This window comes from Hyla sarda, chromosome 9 (genome assembly GCF_029499605.1).
Source record: "Hyla sarda isolate aHylSar1 chromosome 9, aHylSar1.hap1, whole genome shotgun sequence".
NCBI classification, from domain to species: Eukaryota; Metazoa; Chordata; class Amphibia; order Anura; family Hylidae; genus Hyla; species Hyla sarda.
In genome coordinates, this window is record NC_079197.1 from 131,735,340 (window position 1) to 131,746,763 (window position 11,424).

Sequence of the window (11,424 nt, forward strand, 5' to 3'; positions counted from 1 at the left end):
CAATGAAACACAGAAAGAAAAGAAGGTAAAAGGCAAGAAAGAAAGGAAGCAGAAATAGAGAGAAATGAAAAAAATAGAATAGACAGAAAGAAAAAAAAGAAAGAGAAAAATGTATAAAAATAAATATTATGGTGCTGCTGCTGTGTTCTGTTTCTTTCCAATAAATTTGTGCTCCAGTTTTCACCATTTTTAAGATGTCTACTTGCTATGAGTGAGTAGAGACTTTCTTAAACATCTAAAGAATAAAAAGTCCTTTTTAGAGCATGTCTATCTCACATACTGTATATACTCGAGTATAAGCCTATTTTTCGTGCTGAAAACGCCCCCCCCTTCGGCTTATACTCGAGTGAACTCTCCGCCTGTCAATCCTTTCATCAGTGATCTTCAACCTGTGGACTTCCAGATGTTGCAAAACTACATCTCCCAGCATGCCCGGACAGCCATCGGCTGTCCGGGCATGCTGGGAGTTGTAGTTTTGAAACATCTGGAAGTCTGCAGGTTGAAGACCACTGTGCGGGCCTTCGTCATCATCCAGACCCCCCCCCCCTTTAGTTTTCTACTCACCTCCCCTCAGTGGGAAGGAAGGGTGAGCTGGTCCGAGCCATCTATGCTGCAGGGACCGTCCGGTGGGGAGGATTAGTCGTTCCGGGCTGTACATTTTCACCGGGAGGTCCACTTCTCTGCTCGCTCCGGGCCTGCCCCGGACTAGTGATGTTGCCTTGACGACGACGCATAGGGACGTCCATGCGCATGAAAGTCCCTGTGTCGTCGTCAAGGCAAAATCACTAGTGTGGGGCTGGCCCGGAGCGAGCGGAGAAGAGGCGCTCCCGGTGAAAATGTACAGCCCAGAACGACTAACCCTCTCCACCGGACGATCCCTGCAGCATAAATGGCCTGGACCAGCTCACCCTTCCTTCCCACTGATGGGAGGTGAGTAGAAAACTAAAGGGGTGGGTCTGGATGATGACAAAGGCCCGCGCAGTGGTCTTCAACCTGCGGACCTCCAGATGTTTCAAAACTACAACTCCCAGCATGCCCGGACAGCTGATGGCTGTCCGGGCATGCTGGGAGTTGTAGTTTTGAAACATCTGGAGGTCCGCAGGTTGAAGACCACTGAGGGGATTGACAGGCGGTGATGATGAAGGGGTGGGATGATGACAGAGTGATGATGATGGGGTGATGATGACGGGGGTTGTAATGACGGGGGTGTTAATGACGGGGGTCTGGATGATGACAGGGGGATGATGACAGGGGGAATGATGACAGGGGGGGATGATGACAGGGGGGGATGATGACATTGGGGGGATGATGACATGGGGGGGATGATGTATTTCCCACCCTAGGCTTTTAGTCGAGTCAATAACTTTTCCTGGGTTTTTGGGGTGAAATTAGGGGCCTTGGCTTATATTCGGGTATATACGGTAGGTGCACAGTTGGTTTAGAGTCACAATGTTACTTGGACATGATCAAGACAAATTTTAAGCCTCTAGTGTAAGCAAATATCTATTTACATAATGCAAGCAAAGATTTGTTATTCTATGTGTAGATAACATGATGAACGTCCTGATACAATATAGTATCCAAGCCACAAATATAGTACAGCTAAATTTGTCATAGAGTTTTAGAAGTAGCAGGTAACCCATTCCTGCTAAACTAATTAATGGGGGAGATTTATCAAAACTGTCCAGAGAAAAAGTTGCCCATAGCAACCAATCAGATTGTTTCTTTCATTTTTAACAAGGCCTCTGCAAAATGAAAGAAGCGATCTGATTGGTTGCTATTGGCAACTCAGCAACTTTTCCTCTGGACAGGTTTTGATAAATCTCCCTTATTGTATTCATATTATAATTTCATCTTTGCTATGTCTATTTACTTTGGAGTTTCCTGAGCAAAAATTAGTCAAACATTAAAACTAATATATACTATTCAATATTTCACTATTCCCTTACTCCCATTAAAATACTCTACTGTTCCCTCTCTTAATGTGTGTGTATATATATATATATATATATATATATATATATATATATATATATTTATTTCAAAATATCCACAAATCTAATGAACACCCCCCACACTTCACCTTTTCTCAAGGACACTCCTGAATGACTTGGTTGAGAGGCAGAGCTTTCGCATGCCCCATAAATTTGGATTCAGTCTGAAATCTCAATCTTCCATTGCTTGGAATAGAAATAATGCATTGAGAATGGAATTGGTATTCATTGTTTGGGAGGACGCAGGCTGTTATGTCAGAATGTGAGATTTACTACAGCAATAGCATCTGATTCCAATAATATAAGGCTGAGACTTATTTAACAAACATGCCCTCTACAAAGACAAAGTATTCTCTGGCATGAAAGTCCTAGCTAGGGAGGAGCGAATCGAATCTGAAAAATCCGAATTTGTGACGATTTTTAGGAAAAATTTGACATCTTGCAGCCAGTTAATTCAGCCTTTTATTGTAGGGAGATAGAGAGGGACAGGCAGTGCTGTGTGTGGCACAGAAAAGCATTTTTTACAGCAGCGATTCACCTCCCAGTCACTATAGAGTTCTACTACAGAGAGGGACAAAGAGCAGTGTGTTGCACAGTGTGTTGCAAAGAACAGCAGTGATTCAGCTCAAGCCCAAATCCTGCCTAGATGCATTGATAGGGAAGGGCGTGGGATTGAGAGAGAAAGTGCAATTTTGGGCGTAGTACACAGAGACTGTGTGCTGCAGCACTGGTGTGTACTGCTGGTGTTTTACACAAATACTTTTTAAGCGTATTGTAGTGCATTGTCCTCCCCATATAAGTGCATACCACATATGTTGTCCTCCCCATATAAGTGCATACCACATTAGTACATCTAAGTGGAGTACTATTTTGTTTCTGTTAAAGACTTAACGGCCCAGATACTGTGAAAGGCCAGCCAAAAGTACTCACCTGCTGGGGTTGTACACAAATACAGTTTTAAGCGTACTGGAGTGCATTGTCTTCCCCTCATAAGTGGATACCACATATGTACATCTAAGTAGGGTACTATTTTTTTCCTGTTAAAGTCTTCAGGGCCAAGATACTGTGAAAGGCCAGCCAAAAATACACACCAGCTGGTGTTGTACACAAATACTGTTTTAAGTGTACTGGAGCACATTGTCCTCCCCTCATAAGTGCATACCACATACATACATCTAAGTGGTGTACTATTGTGTTCCTGGTAACTTCTTAAGGGCCTAGATACTGTGAAAGGCCAGCCAAAAGTACTCACCAGCTGGTGTTGTACACAAATATGGTTTTCAGCATACTGGAGCGCATTGTCCTCCCCTCATAAGTGCATACCACATACGTACATCTAAGTGGTGTACTATTTTGTTCCTGTTAAAGTGATAAGGGACTAGATACTGTGAAAGGCCAGCCAAAAGTACACACCTACTGGTGTTGTACACAAATACTGTTTTAAGCATAGTGGAGCGCATTGTACTCCCCTTATTTACGCACTAAGTATGTCAGGCAGAGAAGTGCCAGGACGTGCACAGAGGAGTACACTGAAAAATGTTCACACGGGTTAATGACTCGCTTAGTATTCAAAAGAAAAGCAGTGGCAGCCAAATACATGCAACAGGCTATCACTGTTAAACATGCATTACATAAATATTGCTCCACATCTGAATACAAGAAAATTGATGGTGCCATTTTCAATCGATTACATCGGCTGGAGATTGACACCATCAATAAGAAAATGCACAAATAAAATAGAGACAAGCAGGATTATGCCTTCGGACAAATTCATAAATGGCCGAAAAATGTTTCTTACCCTAGGGGCACCGGCACACAAAATGTACCTCCTGGTGAGAACAATGTAGGGAACCCTACACGTTACCATCCTAGACCTAACCAATATTTTACTCCTCAAAGAAAACACAATATTATTAATACGAAGGTGATAAAAAAATTTCACCTGCAATACACATCCACTACAGCAAAATCAAGAAAAATGATCTCCTTGTATTGTGAAAAAAACTTTTACAACTGCAGACAGTACTGATAAATCTCATTCTCTAACACAACATTGATCTGTTCCATCTAATTTGGTCAGATCTGCAGCCACTCCTTTTGAGACATCTAGTATTCCTTACAATCACGACATGAATCTGCCACATGCCGTGTCTCAAAGTAACTCTTCCCTTACAAAAAACTAGGGTGCATCAAACAGGTGCTATTATTGATTCTTCCATGAATATTAATTTGTCTTGCTCACACTCTTCCTCTCTTACCACTACTGCACCTGATCTTTCTGCTTTTCTGTTCAATCATAATATGATCTGTCCTTTACTACCTCCTCTGCTACTATCCTCTATTCCGGACCCATCCAAACTTTCTACCACTACATACACTCACAATTCACCCAGTATCAACACTTCCTTCCTCACAACTCAACGTTCCTCACTTGCATCTCCTGCAGACAGCCATAATATCACACATATGTCGTAGCAAGATCCTGTGTCGCTCTATACACCATCCAAATCCGCTACACCTGCGCACGGACATGCCGGTCCCACCCTCGGCTTCGTATTGTTGCAGAAAATAGGGATTGTCCAGCGCTGAACTTGCGGTTAAAAGCTTGTTCTTTATTTAGAAAAATACACAGAAGACACTTGACAGAGGATAATGTCTGATGCGTTTCACACAAAAGTGCTTAATCGTAGACTAACGAGTTATACGAATCACACAAGTTGAAATACATGTACGCCAGGTCACATGACCTGATACGTCACCTTATGCTAAAATACAAGAAACAATGTGGAAAACCCGGAAAAGCTAGAAAAACATGGGAAATACAATAGGGGTATCGGGAGACGTGTCATCGCACACCGGTGGGTGGTTTAACTACACTAGTTAAAAAAGTATAAAAATTACAAAAATTACTGGGGATGTTGGGAGTAGATTTCTCCCTGTTTTTCATCTCTGGTATGGCCAGTCTCCTGGATAAGTGTTGAGCTTTGCTTCGTTTGGCCATACGACTGTTGCCAGTGGTTACCACACATCCGATGCAATGTTCACATCTTGTTCTGTTCTTGAGTCTTCTCAAGGAGGTGATGGACAATGGATAATAATACTTGATGTTCAAGAAAAGATGTAGACACAAAAAAACACAATAGTACATAAATTAGTCTCATATGCGGGTTAATGTGAGTTTATCATACAGGTTTAATTCTGGATACATTTCAATTAACTTGGTTTTGTTTTTATTTTTGTTTTATTTGTTATTTGTTATATTTTTTCTTTTACATTATCTTAATTATTTTATTTTAATATTTTAAAATGTTGTTTTATTAACTTTAATTCATATATTCCAAAAATCCAAGCATAGTCCTGAACTCATCATATCTCCATGCCAATTGTTCTGTTACTATGTATTGTTAGTATGTTGTCTCATTTATTTATTTAGGAAATTATAACATGCATGTCATAATCATGTCCAATCTTTTGTTCATTCCCCTCGGATATCTAGTGTCCAAAACAAAGATCCAATATGTTTCACGATTGTAAAGCTTCCTTTTCAGATCACCCCCTCTGGGACCCAGTCTGACCCTCTCTAGTCCTGTTAGTTTCAATGTGCTTGTGTTGCCTGCATGTGTTTCCTGAAAGTGTCTGGATAACATGGATATATTAATACCAATGTTGCTACTATCCGATACATGTTTTCTAAATCTTGTTTTTAAAGTATTGCCCGTGCAACCCACATATTGTAGGTTGCTTTGGGTACAAGTAGCTACATAAACCACATTTTTTGTGTTGCAGTTAATGTAGCTCTGGATAGTATGAATTTTTCCTGTATAGCATGATATAACCTGTTTGGTGATATCCATGCAATTAGGCATTTACTGTGACCACATTTGTAGTTGCCTGTGGATTTAAGCCATGTTTTTTTTTGTTGATTCTCTGTGTTTCTATTATCACTAGAGACTTGGCTAGGTGATAAGGTTACTCCAAGTGTGGGACCTTTCTTTGACACCACAGCTATCCCATCTGATATGATTTCTTTCAGAATGGGATCTGTTTCTAACACTGGAATGTATTTCTCAATAATGTGTTTGATTTTACCGAACTGCATACTATACGGTGTGACAAAGAAAGGTTTCTTTTTATTTTTGTTGTTATTTTTATTCTTAGTGCCTGTATTCAGGAGGAGGACTCTAGACGTAGAACCAAATCCAAGCCAACAAGAGGTGTCAGCTTTTCAGATCCAGAAAGCTCACAAGAAGGGGGCAATACTAGTAGGAACAGAAATACAGCTACTGAAAATTCGGCAACCAGCTCTAATACAACAACTCCTCAAGGGGGCACTCTGTCAAAAAACTGGCAAAGACAAAAGAAAAGAGCCCAGGCACACGAAGAGCGGGCAGAAGACATAGAAGAAAGACGCTATCCCCTCAGGTCCCTCTTGACCCCAAGAGGTGCCCAGTAACGATTCTATCGGCATGTGTGCTTTCGGAAGCCCAAATCAAACTTCTCAGCAAAGGACTTAACTTTGTACCATCCTGTAAGTTTAATTTATTTTATACTCTTTTAGATGTCAATAAGCTAGCTCACGGTCTTACGTTACATAGATGTACTTCTATAATGTACAGGATGAAATAATGCCTACTGTTACCTCTGTACTTTCCACTCCAACAGGTCTGATCTGAGGAAGGGCGGGATCCTCGAAACGCGTAATCTTGTCCATTTTATTGTTTTTTTTTTTTTATAAAATGTCCTGCTGAGGACTTTCCTATTACCTTTGGCATCCGTCTCATCTGTCTACAAGAGTCTACAGCGCCATACCTGAGGGTTTTTTCCTGCTCTACTTCTAATATTGACTCCCAGGACGACTTGTTTCCTCCTGCAACCCATCGGCATAGCAGCGACTCGCACTACAGTACCCCGATTATATCGTGGGTGGTATGCTTTTCTGCATAGATCTCAAGGTGAGCGGTCATCTATAAGCCCCGTGGGGTTGACCCACCACCCGATCTATTGAGGGTAAATACACGAGGCACCGTCCGTCGGTCCTTTCTTTTCTTTTCTCTACAGACACTCCAACATGTGTCTGTAATAATTTCATAGACCAAAATGTAATGCTGCACTTGATGAGTTTAGAAAAAGAAAATGCTAAGGAGTGTGATACATTGTGTACCCCATTTACCTCCTCCAATCCTGGATTCTATCCCGTGGCCTCCCGCACGGAGGCCCTGGATAGATTCCAGGAATTGGTGGAGAGAGATCTTGTTAAACTGCATGATAAAACATCAGTTGCCACGGGTTACAACAACCTGAGTAAAACAGAGAGGACAGCCTTGAAAGAGCTGGGGGACAACAACAATATTGTTGTCCGCAACTCCGACAAAGGAGGTAACATTATAGTCCTAGACGCCGGGTTGTATAAAAAACTAAATGAGGAAATCCTCGCAGACAGCAGTACATATCGTAAACTCAGTGGCAACCCGACAAAAGCCTTTCAGGAGGGTCTTAAGAAATTATTGAAAGAAGGGGTGTCACTGGGGGCACTGGATAGTAAACTTGAGGAATTTTTGTTCGTCCTTAACCCAAGTGAGTTCCACTCACTCCCCAAGCTCCACAAGGTTTTTTTTTTTCCCACCTCCCCTCAGGCCCATTGTGGCCGGTATAGGGTCCCTCTTGGAACGACTTGGGGAGTGGGTTGACCACTATCTGCAACCCCTCACTACCCTAACCCCTACGTTCATCCAGGACACCAAACATGTGATTGGTATCCTGGAGAAAATACAATGGAAATCTGATTTTTCCTGGGCAACATGCGATGTAGTGGGCTTTTACCCTTCGATCCCTTCATTTGGAACGATATAGCACATAATCCCCTGGTCTGAAGGAATTTATTATCATGGCCACTGATTTTTTGTTAAAACACAATTATTTTATGTTTGATGGCGTGTTTTTTCTTCAGACCAGGGGAGCTTCCATGGGGGCGAAGTATTCACCCTCTTTCGCAAACATATTTATGTTTCATTGGGAGCAAATCTATTTGTTTAATCTCAGTAACCCATGCTTCAAACAAATACACTGGGTCGGCAGAATCATAGATGATCTGCTACTGATATGGAAGGGATCAGAAGATAGGTTTAGGGAATTTGTCCACTACATCAGCTCCAATAACCTCAATCTGCGCTTCACCCACTATTTTGGAGGTAGCAAAGCAAATTTTCTGGATATTACCGTTAGTGGGGTAGAATCGCAGATTGAGATTATCCCATACAGAAAAGAAACAGCTACCAATTCCGTCCTGCTGGCGTCCTCCTGCCACCCCAAACATGTTCTACAAAATATCCCCTTTGGGGAAATGTGCCGGTTCAAATGACAGTCTCCTGAAAACGGCCAACAAAGAATTAATAGACAGATTCAATGACCGGGGATATTTCCCCCGGTTCTTGAAAGGGCTCATAACAAAGTGGAGGGCATCAGCAGGACGGAGTTAGTAAAATTTTCCAGGAGAAATGAAACTGCCAATGAAGAATTTAATTCCCAAACAAACGCAGGGAATACAGGCACTAAGAATAAAAAATAACAACAAAAATAAAAATAAAAAGAAACCTTTCTTTGTCACACCGTATAGTATGCAGTTCGGTAAAATCAAACACATTATTGAGAAATACATTCCAGTGTTAGAAACAGATCCCATTCTGAAAGATATCATATCAGATGGGATAGCTGTGGTGTCAAAGAAAGGTCCCTCACTTGGAGTAACCTTATCACCGAGCCTATTCTCTAGTGACAATAGAAACACAGAGAATCAACATAAAAAAACATGGCTTAAATCCACAGGTAACTACAAATGTGGTCACAGTAAATGCCTAATTGCATGGATATCACCAAACAGGTTATATCATGCTATACAGGAAAAATACATACTATCCAGAGCTACATTAACTGCAACACAAAAAATGTGGTTTATGTAGCTACTTGTACCCAAAGCAACCTACAATATGTGGGTTGCACGGGCAATATGTTAAAAACAAGATTTAGAAAACATGTATCGGATAGTAGCAACATTGGTATTAATATATCCATGTTATCCAGACACTTTTGGGAAACACATGCAGGCAACACAAGCACATTGAAACTAACAGGACTAGAGAGGGTCAGACTGGGTCCCAGAGGGGGTGATCTGAAAAGGAAGCTTTACAATCGTGAAACATATTGGATCTTTGTTTTGGACACTAGATATCCGAGGGGAATGAACAAAAGATTGGACATGATTATGACATGCATGTAATAATTTCCTAAATAAATAAATGAGACAACATACTAACAATACATAGTAACAGAACAATTGGCATGGAGATATGATGAGTTCAGGACTATGCTTGGATTTTTGGAATATATGAATTAAAGTTAATAAAACAAAATATTAAAATATTAAATTAAAATAAAATAAAATAATTAAAATAAAGTAAAATAAAAAATATAACAAATAACAAATAAAAACAAAACAAAACCAAGTTCATTGAAATGTATCCAGAATTAAACCTGTATGATAAACTCACATTAACCCGCATATGAGACTAATTTATGTACTATTGTTTTTTTTAGTGTCTACGTCTTTTCTTGAACATCAAGTATTATTATCCATTGTCCATCACCTCCTTGAGAAGACTCAAGAACAGAACAAGATGTGAACATCGCACCGGATAGGTGGTAACCACTGGCAACAGTTGTATGGCCAAACGAAGCAAAGCTCGACACTTATCCAGGAGACTGGCTATACCGGAGATGAAAAACAGGGAGAAATCTGCTCCCAACATCCCCAGTAATTTTTGTAATTTTCATACTTTTTTAACCAGTTAAACCACCCACCGGTGTGCGATGACACGTCTCCCGATACCCCTATTGTATTTCCCATGTTTTTCTAGCTTTTCCGGGTTTTCCACATTGTTTCTTGTATTTTAGCATAAGGTGACGTATCAGGTCATGTGACCTGGCGTACATGTATTTCAACTTGCGTGATTCGTATAACTCGTTAGTCTACGATTAAGCACTTTTGTGTGAAACGCGTCAGCCGTTATCCTCTGTCAAGTGTCTTCTGTGTATTTTTCTAAATAAAGAACAAGCTTTTAACCGCAAGTTCAGCGCTGGACAATCCCTATTTTCTGCAATCACACATATGTCATCCATCACTCTTTGTCCCTCACCCATATCTGACATTTCTTTTTTAGACTACCATCCATCTCTTGTTCACACTGTGTCTTCACTGCATACAGTTTCCCAGATGTCTCACCAACCGATCACACATTATTTCCCACCGCTCACAAGAACACCTCTCACCAAACCCCCTCTAAAAAGAAAAGAGTGACCAGAGGCTGCAGAGGTGGCAAATCACGAAGACACAACTCAGTTCCTTCTGGAACAACTTAAAAAGAAAACTTTTCAATCTTTTCTTCCTATTTACTTTCAGAAAATGAAATATGTCTCTTATCTAAAGTTTTATCTTTTTGTCCGATGGCTAACCCCAATGAATTTCAGCTCTTTCTTGATTTAAATCAATACATTGGAAAACTTACCTTAGCGAGACATTCCACCATATTAGATAATAATCAGAGGTTGAATTCACCACCTCAGCCTGACAATCAAGCAAATAGTATGGCACTCGATTTTTCCATCCCTGTAGTAAATATTAAACCTGTAGAGGTAAAACCTCCATCTTCCTTTTATCCACTTCACCATCGAGGTCCTTTTTACATACATTTTATTTGGTTGTAATGTCTGAGTTTAGCAACATAAACCTTAACTGCATTAATTTCAGATATACTGATAATCTCATGGCCGCAGAAAGGAATGCTATAAAAACACTACAGAATAATGAAAAAATTGTCATCCGCCATGCGAATAAAGGGGAGGTAACGGTGGGAGTGGCTATTTTAAATCAGGAGGATTACATTCTCGAATCACTTAGAATCTTGTCTGACAAAGACTATTATAAAATTCTACAGTACATACGGACCCCTCACGTGAATACCATCAGGCCTATATCAGTATGATCAATGAAGCTTCTATCAAATGTTTATTTAATAAAAAAGAGTTATCTATTCTCACTATTAAACATTATTCCCTTCCCAATTTTTATTATTTAACAAAACTTCACAAATGTTCTGTTAATCCCCCCGGTTGTCCTATTATTTTGGGTATTTCATCCATTACTGCCAATTTGTCACATTTGGTTGATCTTTTTTACAGCCTTATGTTTTACAGTTACCCACTTATTTAAAAGATTCTACCCAATTAATCTCAGAACTTCAAAATTTCAATTTACCCTCTACTTTTGCTATTCTTATTTTAGATGTATGATCTTTATACTCTAATATTAATACCGACCTAGGCCTGAGCGTGATTGAAGAACTCTTCTTTAGGGATCCCTCCCTACACCCCGATCAAG

General features: G+C 40.3%; 1 long non-coding RNA gene across 2 annotated transcripts; it reads left to right on the forward strand.

Annotated features, from left to right (window-relative positions):
- The first annotated feature begins 796 nt into the window (after positions 1-796).
- Positions 797-10,107, forward strand: LOC130291600 (uncharacterized). Of its 2 annotated transcripts, none has more exons than XR_008847977.1 (3): positions 797-930; positions 6,153-6,522; positions 9,585-10,107. It is a non-coding gene; the product is annotated as an uncharacterized LOC130291600 (long non-coding RNA). The 2 variants fall into 2 exon arrangements; XR_008847976.1 differs by lacking the exon at positions 9,585-10,107 and adding an exon at positions 6,657-6,752.
- The last annotated feature ends 1,317 nt before the right edge of the window (positions 10,108-11,424 follow it).